The sequence below is a fragment of the Trachypithecus francoisi genome, unplaced genomic scaffold (assembly GCF_009764315.1).
Source record: "Trachypithecus francoisi isolate TF-2019V2 unplaced genomic scaffold, Tfra_2.0 Lachesis_group2, whole genome shotgun sequence".
NCBI classification, from domain to species: Eukaryota; Metazoa; Chordata; class Mammalia; order Primates; family Cercopithecidae; genus Trachypithecus; species Trachypithecus francoisi.
In genome coordinates this window covers 82,478,784-82,497,518 of record NW_022681465.1, presented here as the reverse complement: position 1 = coordinate 82,497,518, position 18,735 = coordinate 82,478,784, and the positions used below count along the sequence as shown (strand labels likewise).

The 18,735-nt window shown below is 36.0% G+C and overlaps 1 long non-coding RNA gene across 1 annotated transcript; it reads left to right on the top strand.

The window, feature by feature from the left end:
* Window positions 1-726: 726 nt before the first annotated feature.
* LOC117064484 lies at window positions 727-5,936 on the top strand. The gene is made up of 4 exons (XR_004429488.1): window positions 727-1,036; window positions 3,606-3,762; window positions 4,938-5,044; window positions 5,862-5,936. It is a non-coding gene; the product is annotated as an uncharacterized LOC117064484 (long non-coding RNA).
* Window positions 5,937-18,735: the final 12,799 nt, after the last annotated feature.

Genomic DNA, 18,735 nt, shown 5'->3' with positions numbered 1-18,735 from the left:
CACATATATTAAAATCATATTCAAAACGCATACTCTCTATATCTAAAAATTGTCTATTTTTTAAAATCTAAAATATTACTTTGTGAATATATAACATTACATAGTATAGTTATGCTATAGTACAACAGAAATACAAAGTTTATAACCCACCAGTCCTAACCACTAAAAGTTCACAATAGAAACTGAATTTTGGAGGATCATTTAAGCAGTAATGTCTTACAAAACAAAAAGAAGTAGCTACATATACAAATGATGTGAAATGCCTAAATTTGAAAAAATAAAGACAAAATTAATTTACATGTGTTTTAATTTTTAAATATATTTTCGATTGTTACTGAATACAAACATTAGCATCTGTGGGAAAAATATATCTGTTTTCAATTATCTGGAGTTCTAGTTTTAATATGTAATAGTAACAAGCAGTGATTGTACATTTCTTTTTAAAATGACTGCCTCATCCCTGATTTCCTTCATCCCCATTTTTGACCTGAGTCACATATTTTACTCTGTCCTTTACCCAGAGTCATAAACTCTAAAAGAACAGTGTGTTACTGTCAATCATTGGATCAGCAAAAGCAGACTCCAGTGATGCTTGTCTTACTGAGATGCATGACTTCAGCATCTCTGTGAGCCAATGAAAACATTAAAAGACTGACTTCTACAATCTTCCAGGAGTGAATGTCAACACCATGGAGTTCCATCACCTGCCAAACGTTTAACGGCAGCAGCAGATTATGGCCCACAAACTGTTGACTGATATGTTAAATTTTAGAGCTATTATGCTTTAGGTATGGATGTATATTTTTATTACAAACTATATTAACAATGACATTTAATCATATCTTCATTAACTTTCTAGCTCAGCTTCCAGGAATAAGTGCCATCAGCTTTCATGATATTTTGAATATAATTGATTATTGACACCATTATCAATATAAATTGTGCCCAAAGGAAGTCAATCAGATGCACCTAATAAAGTTAAATGCACTAAAACATGAATATTCCAGATGGCTGAATCCTTGAACAGATAATTAAGGTACACTCTTATTTCATTTTTCATAAGAATAATCTATTCTGGACATCAGCCAGGAAACAAAGTAGGAGAGTTTTTTCCCCATTGCTAAGAGAGAAGACTGTTTATTCACTGTGATTAGCCAAACAATTTATATGATTACTCCCATAAATATAATCATTTTGAAAAATTAATGAGAATTTTACATCTAGTCCAACAAAAGAGGCAGAATCATCTTTATGAAGCGTCTTCTATTTTAGGGATAATAGGTAAATATTCATATAGCATATAATATAAATGCTAAATTCAAAAAGTTATTTTATGTTTTTAATATATAATTTGTAAAAACAGTTTCATATGTATTTCTGAGAGAAACTTTGCATTTTAAAGTCTAAATTAAAATTAAATGGAAGAAAAGAAAATGGATGCTAAAATTTATTTACCCGTAATTGGTGGATTCTTATTGATTACATTTATAACACTAAAAAAAATACTTTCTTGCAGAGAACATGAACAACCAAGCATTTACATTTAGACTTTGTTCCCAGGGTGGGAGAAATCTTTGGATCCAGTTACAAGCTGATTATCTGAAACAGTTAAAAAAAAAAAAAATTAGTGACAGATACGGGTGCATCCTAATTGAATTGTCCACTTCATTTTGCCCATTCTGCAGTGTAAGCAATAGGCTAAATCCTGTTTTTAGCTATGCAGGATAAAAGACTATTTGAAGTTGTAGTCTATAGCTGGCTTTTCACAGTAAATTGACCTTGTTCAGCAGAGCCAATGTCATAATGCTCTGCTTTATCTAGGCTGAGAGAAAAAAATCACAAATTGCTTCTGCATGATTAGTTCTGCCACTTCAAACGTGTTTCTTCCGAGTTTGCTTCTATACTTACTGCTAAAGATACGTGCCACTGGGAAATGCTGATTCAACTCTGAACTTCTTCAATTCAATAACCCTTTAATTGCCAGTTCATTACATTATAACCTTTAGAAAATGTGACATAAAAGCATGTTCCATATGTTGGAAAAATACAACTTTATAAAAAGATGAGTCATATCTTATAGAATATATCAAAATCAAATTTAATGCAAAATTAGTTGAAGTAATAAAAATAATTGAAAGTTGAATTTGAGAAGTTGGAAGATACATTTAATCACTATAAAAGATGTATAGGTTTTTTTTCTGAAATATCTAGACTACTCCAAATATTGCAATAACACACTGGAAATGTACTTTTCTTTATATTTAAAAGTTTGCATTCTGTTTTAGGAACTGTTACATTTGAGTTTGAAAACATATGAATACAACTTAATTTTTACTTAGTCAAGAAAAAAAGTTGTATGACCCATTGTTATAAAAATATTAAGAAGCAGTAATTCCCAAATATATAATAAACTGTCAATTTTACAAAAAAAAAACTAATGATTTACATACCCAATTAGAATAGAGACACAGTTCTCTAAATAAATAGCATGCCAATGAAATATGGTCCAAAAATATACTTTCTTCCTGCTCCTGACTTCTTTTACCAGTCAGTATAGACTTCTAAAGCCATTGATTTATTAACTTTACACCTCATCAAAATATAAGTATAGTGACTTTGATAATAAAAAAGGAATTGCATCAAATATTACCAATCCCAGAAAACATAGCTGGGATTGAATTTACTGATAATACCCCAAATAGAAATGATATCTAAAGAAATTACTTTTACTTTGAGTTCATGGATTTATTTTCTACTATCAAAAACTGCACAATCATAAAAACGTTCAAGACAATGAAAATATAGCAAGTGAGAATATTAGAATTAGTGAAAAAATAGGGTTGCTTTGTTTTTTTGTTCCATTGTTTGTTTAGATTGTCAAATGCTGTAGTTCTAAACTATCTTAAGATCAAATACTTATATAGAATAGAAAAATCTTGGTAACATCACTTTGAGTCCCTTTTGAAATTTTATATACTATATTATACATCTAAATTAAAATATGAACTAGATAGCAAACTAAAATAATTATTCAAATAATTGAGATTAACTGCTCAAATGTTCAAGTTAGTCACTAGAACCTATCATCTGTGCTTTTACTTCATTTGTGTTGTGCTACTGCTGAGAAAAGTATAATAGGTAATTGAAAAATAAGATTTGTTGAGTGTTTATAGGAAAGGAGAATAAGGGAGGAATACAAAATTCATGGGGCTGATTTGTGCTAAAGCTGTTCTATCAGATACAGATAGGAGTGACCCAAAGTAGATAGATATACTTAAAGGTGAAGAGTGAACTAGAAATGTGTTACCTGACAAATGATTCTGTATATCAAAAGATTTTGCTAACCAGCCTGACACATAATTGGCACATGGTGTCATCTTCCATTAATCTCTTTACAAATGATGACAGCACCAAGAAAGAAATAATTGAATATTTTTATGAAGTTATAGGCATTTTTCTGGAGCATATATATATATATATTCCATTGTTTGTTTAGATTGTCAAATGCTGTAGTTCTAAACTTTCTTAAGATCACATACTTATATAGAATAGAAAACATACATATATATATTTCTAATTAATAAAAATTTGTGATTTGTTTACAGTCTAATTTGACAATATGAAAGTATTACATACTAAACATAAGAGTGCTTCATTATGTGATATCGTGTTAACATTTTCTGGGAAACAGCTTAAATCAGTCATAGGCATTTTATGTGCTTGAGTCCTGGAACTCCAATATGTTTTACCTGTGGTAATCAGGTAAGTCACAAAACAAAATTGTAATTTTAAAAAATGGTATTATTGGCAAAAACTGCAATTACTTTTGCACCAGCCTAACAAATAAATGTAAATTCTGGAATGAATGTATTGAATTATTTTTTAAATACACATTAATATATGTGGCAGGTTTTAAATTTTTTTCTCCTAAATAAAGAATCCCACATTGATACAGGGGTACTTCCAGCTTGATGAAACACAGTAACACCAGTCAATTATCTGTTTTGTAAGGAGATTTTCCACAGAAAAGTAGATAACATTTACATCAATGAGTTGGTATTCACAAAGGCAACTTATAGTAAAATATAAATGTATTTCCTTTAATTTCTACAAAAGATTTTAATTATTTTACTACACTTGATAAAATCCCTATGGGGTACACTGAAGCAAATATTAACTTCGGGTTCCCCCCAAAAATTGTTAGCAAAACAATGTTAAAATCATGATTGCAAATTGTGTCTGCTATATGCATAACCAGTCTCTGACCTGTGAATCCCATGTCTCCATTCATTCCTTTGGCCCATTTTCCTAAAAACCACAAAGTAAGGTATGTAAAGGTCAGAGGAAGGATTAGATCTCTACATGCTTGAACATTCCCAACTTAAGAAAAAAAATGCCTTAGAATCCTGGACTCAGGCCACCAAAGTAGCATTATGCCCTCGAGAAAAAACAATTTGCAGCTTGGTGTTATGAAGAGACTTATTAAACATCAATTGAGTGTTATGTTCAACTGAAAAGCATCTTCTAAGCTAGCTATCCATTCCATTTGGTTCGTACTCAATTGCCAATTTCCCCCTTCTCTTCTATGCTACCTACTCTCTATCTGCTCATGAACATAATAGATACTCCCTTCCCCACCCCACCCCACTTTCAAATAAAAGAAAGGAAAAGGAAGAAACAAAGGAAATTAAAATTAAGTTATTTTGACTTTGCTGCTTCTGGAGTTACTATTTCATACATTTCTCCTTCCATTTTCTGCCAAATTTCTTGAAATGTGCTTTGTGTTTACTGCCTCATCTGTTTCTTCTTCATCACTCATTGCCTAACTCCTCCCCCTACCATTCTAGTGTAATTTTGTACTGCATGGTTACTAAATCAAATGGGACAATCAGTTGGTGATGTTTTGTTTTGTTTTGCTTTTTTCTCACTTCATTCAGGTTCAGCTTTAATTCCTTTCACTGAGATTCATCACTTCCTTATAAAATTCCATTTTCTCGGTTGTTCAATAGAAGAGTGAAGAGAGGACACCACTGTTATTCTCCAGGTTAGTCAAACCAAACAGACCCTTATATTCTATCAGCTTCGATGTTTGTGACAGGACACTGGTCCAATTCAACAGTTGTCTCTGTAGCTTCTCCACAGTTATCGAAACAAATCTGCAGGGACTTTTCCACTTGGGTATTCAATTTTGACCCCACACACAGTATATCTAAAATTAAAAAGCCCCTACGTTTCTCTATGTCTGTAATAGTACTGAGATGATGCTATCAACCATTCTTAAGCTTTGAGTCATTTATTCTTTTCCCCGCCTCCAAGTACTGACTGTACCACTCCCATTGTCAGGAAGTGTTCTCAGCCTTCTTCAAGTCCAGAGCAGTATTTCCAAATGCAATCTGCAGCCCTCTGTCTGAATGCCTATCAATACATCAAACTTAAAAATATAAAAGCAAACCAAGAGTTTATGTTTCCTTCTTCCCTCACTTGGTATTAATGACATTGCCTTTCTCCCAGTTACCAAGGCTCAAGCCTGCAAATCACCACACAGCGTATTCTGAATAAGTTGTAAATAATTCTTAATCTGTTTTCTCACTTTCATGAGTTCATTTATAAACATTTTCATGCCTTCAATTGGTTAGGCTAAGTTCAATCACAAATTGAAGAAGCAATGTGTCTGTCTTTAACTCATTACCTAATTGGGGCTCTAAATATGTAAATAACATGGTGGTAATTCAGATAATGTGAGATCACTAACTTGGGGACTAAATAGATGAGACTATCAACAAAGAAAGACAACTTTCTTTGTCTTTTTTTCTATAGATTTTAGAGAAGGACAAATGAACTTCCTTTTTTTTTTAACATAGTGAAGAGACAGCACCAATTTATGTTGAACTTGGCAGATGGAACTAGGCTACTGATACTCTTCCGGACATTAAAAGGTAAGGTAAAATATGGGTGTGTGGAAGATAATTTGAAAGATAAAATATAATAGTGTTAGAAAAGAAGAATGTAGAGTGCTGATATTTAAGGAGCAGGAAGAGGAGAGAAATTAGTGAATGAATATGAAACAAGGGACGTTGAAAACTTTTCTAAGCTGAGAAAATATCCTTTTATTCTCTTTCTACCATATCCTCTGCAGGTTGTTTGTTTTTTGTTGTTGGTGGTGGTGGTGGTGTTTTCTTTTCTTTCTTTCTTTCTTTTTTTTTTTTTTTTGATGGAGTCTGGTTCTATCACTTAGGCTGGAGTGCAGTGGCATGATCTCAGCTCACTGCAGCCTCCGCCTCCTGGGTTCAAGCAATTCTCCTGCCTCAGCTTCCCGAATACCTGGGATTATAGGCATGCACCACCATGCCTGGATAATTTTTGTATTTTCAGTAGAGACAGGGTTTCACATGTTGGCCAAGCTGGTTTAAAACTTCTGATCTCAAGTGATCCGTCCACCTCGGCTTCCCAAAGTGCTGGGATTATAGGCCCGAGCCACCATGCCCAGCCCTCTTCAGGTTGTTTAATGCTCTATTAAACCATTTACATACTTTATTTTAAATGTTGATTTTCTTGTCTCTCTCCCTTCATAGACCATCAGTTTTTTGAGGACAAAAATTGTGTTTGGTTAATCTCTCTCTCTTTAGTGCCTAGTGTATTGCCTGTAATATAAAACATGCTCAAAAATTTTACTGGCTTAATTAATAAATGACAGTGTTATCCAAGAATTCAGAAAACAAAAAATATTGGAGAAAGATGCCTTAACAACATGGAATAAAGGAGGGAAAATGAAATCAGAACATTTGATTTGAAAACTTAACTTGAAGGTTATTGATGATGATAGTAAGAATAGTTAGTAGAGTGTTGAGAATAAAGCCAGATTGCAAGAGGTTGAAACATCAAACACAGTTTTATAGTAGGTGATACAGGCAGACCACTCTGGAGACAGATTTCAGAGTTAACGTAAAAAAGGAGTCAGAGTGGCAGATAGTAAAATAAAAATTACTTGCATTCCAATCAGATGGCTAGAGAATCCTCCAGCAGAAAGTCTACACTAAATTGAGTTAAGTTAGTATTTAGCAAAAAGCAGCAGATTTAAGTAGAGACAATGCTGAGCTCATGAGATAAAGAGCAAGATAAGGCTATAAATGGCAAATAGAGCATGTGATGAGAACTGGGAAAGATGTGGAGAAGTTTAGGAAGCATTTTGTGAGGGGAAGTAAGACAGACAAATGGTTGAGGAATAGGCTGCCACTTTCCAGCATTGTGTTGGAGATGGCAACTTTAAGTAGCTATAGAAGTCTTCATGGAATCCACATCAAGGAAAGATCTGTTTTCTTCTTAGGAAGGAGTGGCTGAAGCTTTGGGTAGTTTTGTTTGTTTGTTTCCCATTTGATTTTATAATGTTTTTTATTTTACTTTAAGTTCTGGGATAGATGTGCTGAACATACATATTTGTTACATAGGTATACATGTGCCATGGTGGTTTGCTGCACCCCATCAACCCATCATGTAGGTTTTAAGCCCTTCATGTATTAGGTATTTGTCCTAATGCTGTCCCTCTCCCCCCGCATGCCCTTTCAGGCCCTGGTGTGTGATGTTGCTCTCCCTGTGTCCATGTGTTCTCATTGTTCAACTCCCACTTTGCAGGGGCATGAATGAAGCTGGAAACTATCATCCTCATTAAAGTAACACAGGAACACAAAACCGAACACCACTTTGAGTATATTTTTTAAGCAGCAACAAGAGATTCAATCACAACTGAGTGGGAGATGATGACTCCAAAGATAAAAGATAACCTAATGTTCAAACTTCTAGAAAGGGGTGAAATTCTGGGAGATTTAACTTTGTGAAGGAGGGGACAAAGGGGGGCAATATTTTCTTCTGAATAGGATGAGATACTATGAGGTTGGGAAAAGAAGTGAACAAGCATGGTTGTAAGACAGGGAATGCAAGATTTTGTGTTAAATTAGGAATGGAGAATGAAAAAGATAGAAAAAGAATTGGTGGTTTGAGAAAAGAAGAAACAGTTTAAAATAACTTCTGCAGGTATTTGGAAACTTGAATAAAAAATAAATAACTGCGATAAATTAGTTTTTTAAATTAAGATTACTGTACACTATCAAGGGTCCAGCTTAGATTACACATTTACATTGAACTTAATCCCCTTCTGTCATTTTCTCCAGCTCTATCCAAATTGCTTGTGAGTGGAATTAGAGAAAATTGATCATTTGGTTGAGCTAGGTTTGGAGAATTAACTGACAAACTGAAATAATGTGTCAGTTTGCTAGGGTTAGGAAAATGATAAGGAAGATAGAGATGAGATAACTGAGCATGGAATCCATTATAGTTTTCATATTAAGTGAAACAAGAAAGGGACTTGTAAAATCAAATTGGATTAAGAAACTGATGTTAAGTGTAAGGTCAAAAGCAATGTTTAGTAAACATGAGAGAGAGAGAATGGCGGCAAGCTGTAGTGTCAAGAAAATTTCAAAACATTATAGATATAGAATACTTTGGAACACAGATAAAGTCCATAAATTAAAAAGGAAAGTGGAATAATGAAAAGGAATTTGTAGAACAATCTCTTGAAAACACTGAAAGGCAGCCAGAAGAATCCTCATCCTGCCTGCTCTCTCAAACAACAGAATGAAGGGTGAATGTTACCATTCTGGAATCAGACACAGCTAGGTTCAAATCATGACTGTTTCTCCTTATGTAGGTAACCACAGGCAAGATAGTTTTCTGTGCCTCACTTTCCTTATCTGTAAAACAGGAATGTGCCTGCTTCCTAAGGTTGCTGGGAAGATTACATGAGATAAAAGAGTTAAGTACAGTGTAAGCTGAGAGCAGGTGGTTTGGGGCATGGACTCTGGAGAAGCACTGCTTGTGCTTGAATCCCAGCTGTGCCACTTACTGGTTTTACAACCTTAGGCAAATATTAACCTCTCTGTGCTTCAATTTTCTTGCATGAAAATGCGCATAATAATAGTAACTAACTCATATGGTAGTTGTGAAGATTAAGTGAACCACATGAAATTGCTGCTCTTCAATCATTTTTGACCTGTAAGAATAGCAATTTTATATAGTTCAACCTAATAATACATGCACATTGTTTAAGATAGAGCATGGCACATAATAAGTGATCAACAAAAATTACTATGAAAGGATAGCTACTACTACTATTACTACCAGTACTGGTACAACTAGTAAAATATAAATTCTTAATGTGGCAGAGTCTAAAGAGTTTCAGAAGTAACAATGAGAAAACAGGTCTCAATTAAGGCAAGACAGTAAAGACAATATAATAAAAACAACCAGGAAACACATTCCATTAAATTCTTTGTCAATACAATAAGGTTCTGAAATGCACACAGCCTGTCACTTCATCTTGTTCAAATCAACATCCCCACCTGCCTGGGTAATGATAACTTTCCCCCAATTTAATTATCTCCCTTCAGTTTGTTTTCTCTAATCCCTGTCGCATAATACTCTCAAATTCTTCTTTCTAAAGAGCCAATTTTCATGTCCCATTTTATCCTTAAAAAATGAATAAAATTCATGCTCCCCATGTTTGTCTTCAAGAACTGATGTGATTTGGCCCCAAATTAGCCCCAAAGCCTATATTCCCCATATACTCCAACCAAACCTACTGCTTCAGTTAAACCAGGCTACTCCTTTGCAAATATTATGTACATTCCCACCTTGTCCCCATCTGACTGAAATACATTTCCAGGCTCTTGGTCAGTGCCTATTCATAACCTCAAGTTCCATTTCAATTTCCCATTGACTAGTAGACTATTGAAATTTCAGTTCCCCATTTCACTCATATCTCTCTCACATCTGAGCTACCCAAGTGCTGTGCAAAGATCTGTAACACTACTTTTGTTTGTTTTGTGTGTGTAGGTGTGTATTCTATTCTCTCATGAGTCTGCAGGAACCCTTAAAACAGAAAGCATATTTGAAATCTCTTTGTATTCCTCATTGAACAATCACAGTTGCCTTGTATTACATTATTATAACATTTATAGATGTTTACAACAATTTTAGAGTGATAAATATTGGGAGAACTGAAAACTAAGAAGATAAATTTTTGATACTCCATAAGTGAAATACACAGTCTCAATTCAGATGTGAAAATTGCTCACATAGCAAAATTTAGAAGAAAACAAAGAAAAGTTTACTTCCTACCATTCTTAGATCTATACTAGTGTAAATCTTGTTAGATTGTCCTTACAGATAGATGAGAATATAAAGAACAGATCCAAAGGACCTTAATAAATTATATCAGAGAGACTATAAATAAATTTTATTATTTTGAATATAAATAGAACCTTATATTCTATTACTTAGAATATAAATTAATTATTTAAAAGATAGATTGAACCTTATATTCTATTATAAGAAAATAAGGCTAAGTGTCTATAATTGACTGTGGAGGAAGCATCTTAGAAAGTGTGTAGATTTTTTTCTAATGAGCCCTGTGGTTAAGTTTGGAAATATTTTAGTTGTATCCAAAATCAATGGGAAATTACTTCACTGGAATTTTTTAAAATTTATATGATTACAACATTAAGAATGATTCCTGGGGAAGTGCCCAAGATGGCCAAATAGGAAGAGCTCCAGCCTCCAGTTCCCAGCATGAGTGACACAGAAGACTGCATTTTCAGTTGAAAATGCAGAAACTGGGTTCATCTCACTGGGGCATGTCGGACACTCGGTGCAGGTCAGCAGATGCAGCCCAACCAGCAAGAGCTGAAGCAGGGCGAGGCATCTCCTCACCTGGGAAGCACAAAGGGGAAGGGAATTCCTTATCCTAGCCAAGGGAAACTGAGACACACAACACCTGGAAAATTGGGTAACTCCCACCCTAATACTGTGCTTTACCAAGGGTCTTAGCAAACGGCACACCAGGAGATCATATCCCACACCTGGCCTGGAGGGTCCCATGCCCACGGAGCCTCCCTCATTGCTAGCACAGCAGTCTGAGATCTAACTGCAAGGCGGCAGCGAGGTTGGGGGAGGGGGCCCATTGCTGAGGCTTAAGTAGGTAAACAAACCTGCTGGGAAGCTCAAATTGGGTGGAGCCCACCGCAACTCAATGAGGCCTGCCTGCCTCTGTAGACTCCACCTCTGAGGACAGGGCATAGGTAAACAAAAAGCAGCAGAAACCTCTGCAGATGTAAATGTCCTGTCTGACAGCTTTGAAGAGAGCAGTGGTTCTCCCAGCACAGAGGTTGAGATCTGAGAATGGACAGATTGCCTGCTCAAGTGGGTCCCTGACCCCTGAGTAGCCAAACTGGGAGACATCACCCACTAAGTGCAGACCAACACCTCACACCTCACATGGCTAGGTACACCTCTGACATGAAGCGTCAAGAGCACGAATCAGACAGCAACACCTGCTGTTCAGCAATATTCTGTCTTCTGCAGCCTCCGCTGCAGATACCCAGGCAAACAGGGTCTGGAGTGGACTTCAAGCAAACTCCAACAGACCTGCAGTTGAGGGTTCTGACAGTTAGAAGGAAAACTAACAAACAGAAAGGACACCCACACCAAAACCCCAGCAGTATGGCACCATCATCAAAGACCAAAGGCAGATAAAACCACAAAGATGGGGAAAAAGCAGAGCAGAAAAGTTGGAAACTCAAAAAATCAGAGCACATCTCCTCCTCCAAAGGAACACAGCTCATTGCAAGCAACAGAACAAAGCTGGACAGAGAATAACTTTGACAAGTAGAGAGAAGAAGGCTTCAGTTGATCAAACTTCTCAGAGCTAAAGGAGAAACTATGTACCCAGGGCAAAGAAACTAAAAACCTTGAAAAAAGAATGGAAGAATGGATGACTAGAATAATCAATGCAGAGAAAACCATAAATGAACTGATAGAGATGAAAACCATGATACAAGAACTATGTGACAAATGCACAAGCTTCAGTAACTGACTCGATCAACTGGAAGAGAGAGTATCAGTGATTGAAGATCAAATGAACGAAATGAAGTGAGAAGAGAAGTGTAGAGAAAAAAGAGTTAAAAGAAATGAACAAGCCTCCAATAAATATGGGATTATGTGAAAAGACCAAATTTATGCCTGATTGGTGTGCCTGAAAGTGACGGGGAAAATGGAACCAAGTTGGAAAACACTCTGCAGGATATCATCCAGGAGAACTTCCCCAACCTAGTAAGGCAGGCCAACATTCAAATTCAGGAAATACAGAGAACGCCACAGTGATACTCCTCGAGAAGAGCAACTCCAAGACACATAATTGTCAGATTCACCAAAGTTGAAATGAAGGAAAAAATGTTAAGGGCAGCCAGAGAGAAAGGTCGGGTTACCCACAAAGGGAAGCCCATCAGACTAACAGCAGACCTCTCGGCAGAAACTCTACAAGCCAGAAGAGAGTGGGGGCCAATATTCAACGTTCTTAAAGAAAAGAATTTTCAACCCAGAATTTCATATCCAGCCAAACTAAGTTTCATAGTGAAGGAGAAATAAAATCCTTTACAGACAAGCAAATGCTTAGAGATTTTATCACCACCAGGCCTCCCCTACAAGAGATCCTGAAGGAAGCACGGAAAGGAACAACCGGTACCAGCCATTGCAAAAACATGCCAAAATATAAAGGCCAATGATGCTAGGAAGAAACTACATCAACTAATGAGCAAAATAAACAGCTAATATCATAATGACAGAATCAAGTTCACATAAACCAATATTAACCTGAAATGTAAATGGACTCAATGGTCCAATTAAAAGACACAGACTGGCAAATTGGATAAAGAGTCAAGACCCATCAGTTTGCTGTATCAGGAGACCCATTTCACATGCAGAGACACATATAGGCTCAAAATAAAGGGATGGAGGAAGATCTACCAAGCAAATGGAAAACAAAAAAAGCAGGGGTTGCAATCCTAGTCTCTGATAAAACAGACTTTAAACCATCATAGATCAAAGGAGACAAAGAAGGCCATTACATAATGGAAAAAGGATCAATTCATCAGGAAGAGCTAACCTTAAATATCTATGCACTCAATACAGGAGCACCCAGATTCATAAAGCAAGTCCTTAGAGACTTACAAAGAGATTTAGACTCCCCTACAATAATTATGGGAGATTTTAACACCCCAGTGTCAACATTAGACAGATCAACAAGACAGAAGTTAACAAGGATAACCAGGAATTGAACTCAACTCTGCACCAAGTGGACCTAATAGACATCTACAGAACTCTCTACCCCAAATCAACAGAATATACATTCTTCTCAGCACCAAATCACACTTATTCCAAAATCGACTACATAGTTGGAAGTAAAGCACTCCTCAGCAAATTTAAAAGAACAGAAATGATAACAAACTGTCTCTCAGATCACAGTGCAATCAAACTAGAACTCAGGACTAAGAAATTCAATCAAAACAGCTCAACTACATCGAAACTGAACAACCTGCTCCTGAATGACTACTGGGTACATAACGAAATGAAGGCAGAAATAAAGATGTTCTTTGAAACTGATGAGAATAAAGATACAACATACCAGAATCTCTGGGACACATTTAAAGCAGTGTATAGAGAGAAACTTATAGCACTAAATGCCCACAAGAGAAAGCAGAAAAGATCTAAAATTGACACCTTAACATCATAATTAAAAAAACTAGAGAAGCAAAAGCAAACACATTCAAAAGCTAGCCGAAGGCAAGAAATAACTAAGATCAGAGCAGAACTGAATGAGATAGAGACACAAAAAACCCTCCAAAATATCGATGAATCCAGGATCTGATTTTTTGAAAAAATCAAAAAAATTGATTGACTACTAGCAAGACTAATAAAGAAGAAAAGAGAGAAGAATCAAATAGACACAATAAAAAATGATAAAGGGGATATCGCCACCGACCCCACAGAAATACAAACTACCATCAGAGAATACTATAAACACCTCTATGCAAATAAACTAGACAACCTAGAAGAAATGGATAATTTCCTGGACACTTACACTCTCCCAAGACTAAACCAGGAAGAAACTGAATCCCTGAATAGACCAATACCAGGCTCTGAAATTGAGGCAATAATTAATAGCCTACCAACCAAAAAATGTCCAGGACCAGATGGATTCACAGCTGAATTCTACCAGAGGTACAAGGAGGAGCTGGTACCATTCATTCTGAAACTATTCCAATCAATAGAAAAAGAGAAAATCCTCCATAACTCATTTTATGAGGCCAACATCATCCTGATACCAAAGCCTGACAGAGATACAACAAAAAAAGAGAATTTTTGACCAATATCCCTGATGAGCATCTATGCAAAAATCCTCAATAAAATACTGGCAAACCGAATCCAGCAGCACATCAAAATGCTTATCCACCATGAACAAGTGGGCTTCGTCCCTGGGATGCAAAGCTGGTTCAACATACGCAAATCAATAAATGCAATCCAGCATATAAGCAGAACCAAAGTTAAAAACCACATGATTATCCCAATAGATGCAGTAAAGGCCTTTGATAAAATTCAGCAGTGCTTCATGTTAAAACTCTCAATAAACTAGGTATTGATGGGACGTATCTCAAAATAATAAGAGCTCTTTATGACAAACCCACAGCTAATATCATACTGAATGGGCAAAAACTGGAAGCATTCCCTTTGAAAACTGGCACAAGACAGGGATGACCTCTCTCACAACTCCTATTCAACATAGTGTTGGAAGTTCTGGCTAGGACAATCAGGCAAGAGAAAGAAATAAAGCATATTCAGTTAGGAAAAGAAAAAGTCAAATTGTCCCTGTTTGCAGATGATATGATTGTATATTTAGAAAACCCCATCGTCTCGGCCCAAAATCTTCTTAAGCTGATAAGAAACTTCAGCAAAGTCTCAGAATACAAAATCAATGTGCAAATATCACAAGTATTCTTGTACACCAGTAACAGACAAACAGAGAGCCAAATCATGAATGAACTCCCATTCACAACAGCTTCAAAGAGAATAAAATACCTAGGAATCCAACTTAAAAGGGATGTAAAACACCTCTTCAAGGAGAACTACAAAACCACTGCTCATTGAAATAAAAGAGGACACAAACAAATGGAAGAACATACCATGCTCATGGATAGGAAGAATCAATATTGTGAAAATGGCCATAATGCCCAAGGTAATTTATAGATTCAATGCCATCCCCATTAAGACACCAATGACTTTCTTCACAGAAATTGGAAAAAACTGCTTTAAAATTCATATGGAACCAAAAAAGACCACACATTGCCAAGACAATCCTAAGCCAAAAGAACAAAGCTGGAGGCATCACACTACCTGACGTCAAACTATACTACAAGGCTACAATAACCAAAACAGCGTGGTACTGGTACCAAAACAGAGATATAGACCAATGGAACAGAACAGAGTCCTCAGAAATAACACCACACATCTACAGCCATCTGATCTTTGACAAACCTGACAAAAACAAGAAATGTGGAAAGGATTCCCTATTTAATAAATGGTGCTGGGAAAACTGGCCAGCCATAAGCAAAAATCTGAAACTGGATCCTTTCCTTACTCCTTATACGAAAATTAATTCAAAATGGATTAGAGACTTAAATGTTAGACCTAAAACCTTAAAAACCCTAGAAGAAAACCTAGGTAATGCCATTCAGGACATAGGTATGGGCAAGGACTTCAAGTCTAAAACACCAAAAGCAACGGCAACAAAAGCCAAAATTGACAAATGGGATCTAATTAAACTAAAGAGCTTCTGCACAGCAAAAGAAACTACCATCAGAGTGAACAGGCAACCTACAGAATGGGAGAAAATTTTTGCAATCTACTCATCAGACAAAGGGCTAATATCCAGAATCTACAAAGAACTCAATCAAATTTACAGGAAAAAAACAAACAACCCCATCAAAACGTGGGCAAAGGATATGAACAGACATCTCTCAAAAAAAGACATTCATACAGCCAACAGACACATGAAATAATGCTCATCATCACTCGCCATCAGAGAAATGCAAATCAAAACCACAATGAGATACCATCTCACACCAGTTAGAATGGCAATCAGTAAAAAGTCAGGAAACAACAGGTACTGGAGAGGGTGTGGAGAAATAGGAACACTTTTACACTGTTGGTGAGACTGTAAACTAGTTCAACCATTTTGGAAGACAGTGTGGCAATTCCTCAAGGATCTAGAACTAGAAACACCATTTGACCCAGCCATCCCATTACTGGGGATATACCCAAAGGATTATAAATCATGCTGCTATAAAGACACATGCACACATATGTTTATTGCAGCCCTATTCACAATAGCAAAGACTTGGAATCAACCCAAATGTCCATCAGTGACAGACTGGATTAAGAAAATGTGGCACATATACACCATGGAATACTATGTAGCCATAGAAAAGGATGAGTTTGTGTCCTTTGTAGGGACATGGATGCAGCTGGAAACCACCATTCTCAGCAAACTATTGCAAGGACAGTAAACCAAACACCACGTGTTTTCACTCATAGGTGGGAACTGAACAATAAGATCACTTGGACACAGGAAGGGGAACATCACACACCAGGGCCTGTTGTGGGGTGGGGGTAGGGGGAAATGATAGCATTAGGAGATATATCTATTGTAAATGACAAGTTAATGGGTGCAGCACACCAACATGGTACATGTATACATATTTAACAAACCTGCACATTGTGCACATGTACCCTAGAACTTAAAGTATAATAAAAAAAGAATGATTCCTAAAATTTCTAGATAAATAAAATTTTATTGCTTAAATTTTCAATTTTGAAAATGGGACCCATAAGACTAAGTCCCAAGTTCAAAATTAAGGCATTAACTTCTAACTTTTATTCTATAATAGTCATTTTGTATGTTGAAAAACTGGTGAATTACTGCATAAGCATTGTGTGTTCACATATAAAGTAAATAATGGCAAAATAGTTTTTAAAAAATTTTAATGAGATCACTCTCTTCCTCTCCCTTGTAACTCAACTCATACATTTGTGATTGCATAGTATACCATAAACTTGTCTGCATATATTGGCAGAAGTTATGTTAAGCTGCTATAACAAAGTTTCTCAAATAGAATAGTTTAAATTAAATAGATACTTACTTTTCCTTTTTGTTCCAGTTTGAGTAATTCAGGTTGGAGCGGTGATTGTGTTACACGTCATCACTAAGAGGTCCAAATACCCCCCATATTCATGCTCTGTTATCTCATAGGGTGTTGTCTCCCTCTGCATATTTGGACCTGACTCACAATCTAGTTAGCAGTCCACTTCATGATGAGGGAAAAGAGTGGAAACCCAGGGCTGGTAGATTGTCTTCAGTTGGAAATCACAAAATTTGCAGACATCTTTTCTGATGATATCAGAATGGTTCAAACTTAGTGATATGATCAAAATTAGCTGCAAGAAAAATTGAAAGCGGAAACTATCTGAGCAATCATATGCTCCACTTGTACTTGGATGATTCTAGTAATAAAAGAAAGGAAGGAAAAAAGAAAACCAGGGAGCAATTGATAGGTTTTACCACAGGTGTTTACATACATATATTCTATTTGTTTGTTAATTTATTCATTCAACAATTCCACAAATAATCAATGAGCATTATATACATGCTTGATACTGCCTGTGATGCAAACTTGTCCCAGTCATGAAACTGCTTATAGTGTAATAGAAAAAAATATGAAAATGTAATGAGTCTTTGATGATGGTAGTCATAATTGGTAAGATAATATTAGGTCCAAACTTTAGTCCACAGAGGATTCCTGATGTCTGCAACACTGTATGTATTCATGTATCGCCTGTCTGCAAATATTCACATAAAAATTAAGTAAAGTGATTTTACTTACCCAAATAAGAGCTTATTACAAAGTATTTGTATTTGTAACCAAATCCGGTTGGAAACATTCTAGGAAGAAGTCTTAATTTATAAATATTTTGAGAAACGCTTTAGTTTTTATCTTAAATATGTGTCTTAAATATTTGTACTATTGATGCAGGGTCTCATATATACCACTTCAAAATGATGTTTCTAGTCCCTTCCCCTATACTGTCTTTAGGTAAGCTTTAAATACAGTAGAATGGAGTGTCTCTTCTCTGTTCCCATATTCTTCAGGGTTGTGTTCTGAACTGTGGGATACTCAACTCAGGGCCAACCTAAACTATTGCTTTGAGCTGCAAAGTAAGACAAGTCCTCAGTTGTACATTTCACCCTAAAATAATTCATTTTCTCCAAACATTGTGATCACTATCTGTCATCATCCCTCAACCAAAAAGATTTGCCTATTTCTTTCACTCTCTCTTTCTTTGGGCGGGGGGCGGGGGGGTCTCTTTAGACTCCAAAATGACTTAAATGTTTTCTGAAAGCAATCAAACTGGCAAAGAGTTCTTCAGAAATCAAGGTATGATTTTCCTTCGGCATGCTCCCCAAATCATTGAAAATACCTGTGACTCTATGGCACAGAACAGAGCATTGGAACTATGTTTAAAGGGCAAAGCTTCTCACTCTCACTCATTTCCACCACCACCTTCTTGAAGAAACAGAGGCTGAAAGTTTCATACATTGTTATTTTTCTCAACCACCTCCCAAAATAAGCACATCGTTATGCATCAGGTTATAGAAAGCTTCATATCCTCAAAATGAAATAGACAGGACATCTCTTGATTCTCCCATGAGGACACATCAGAATCAAGCACAATATAAAGAGCTTGGGTTGCTACTTGTGATGTTGACCATCAGTTTAGTGCACTAAAATCCAACAT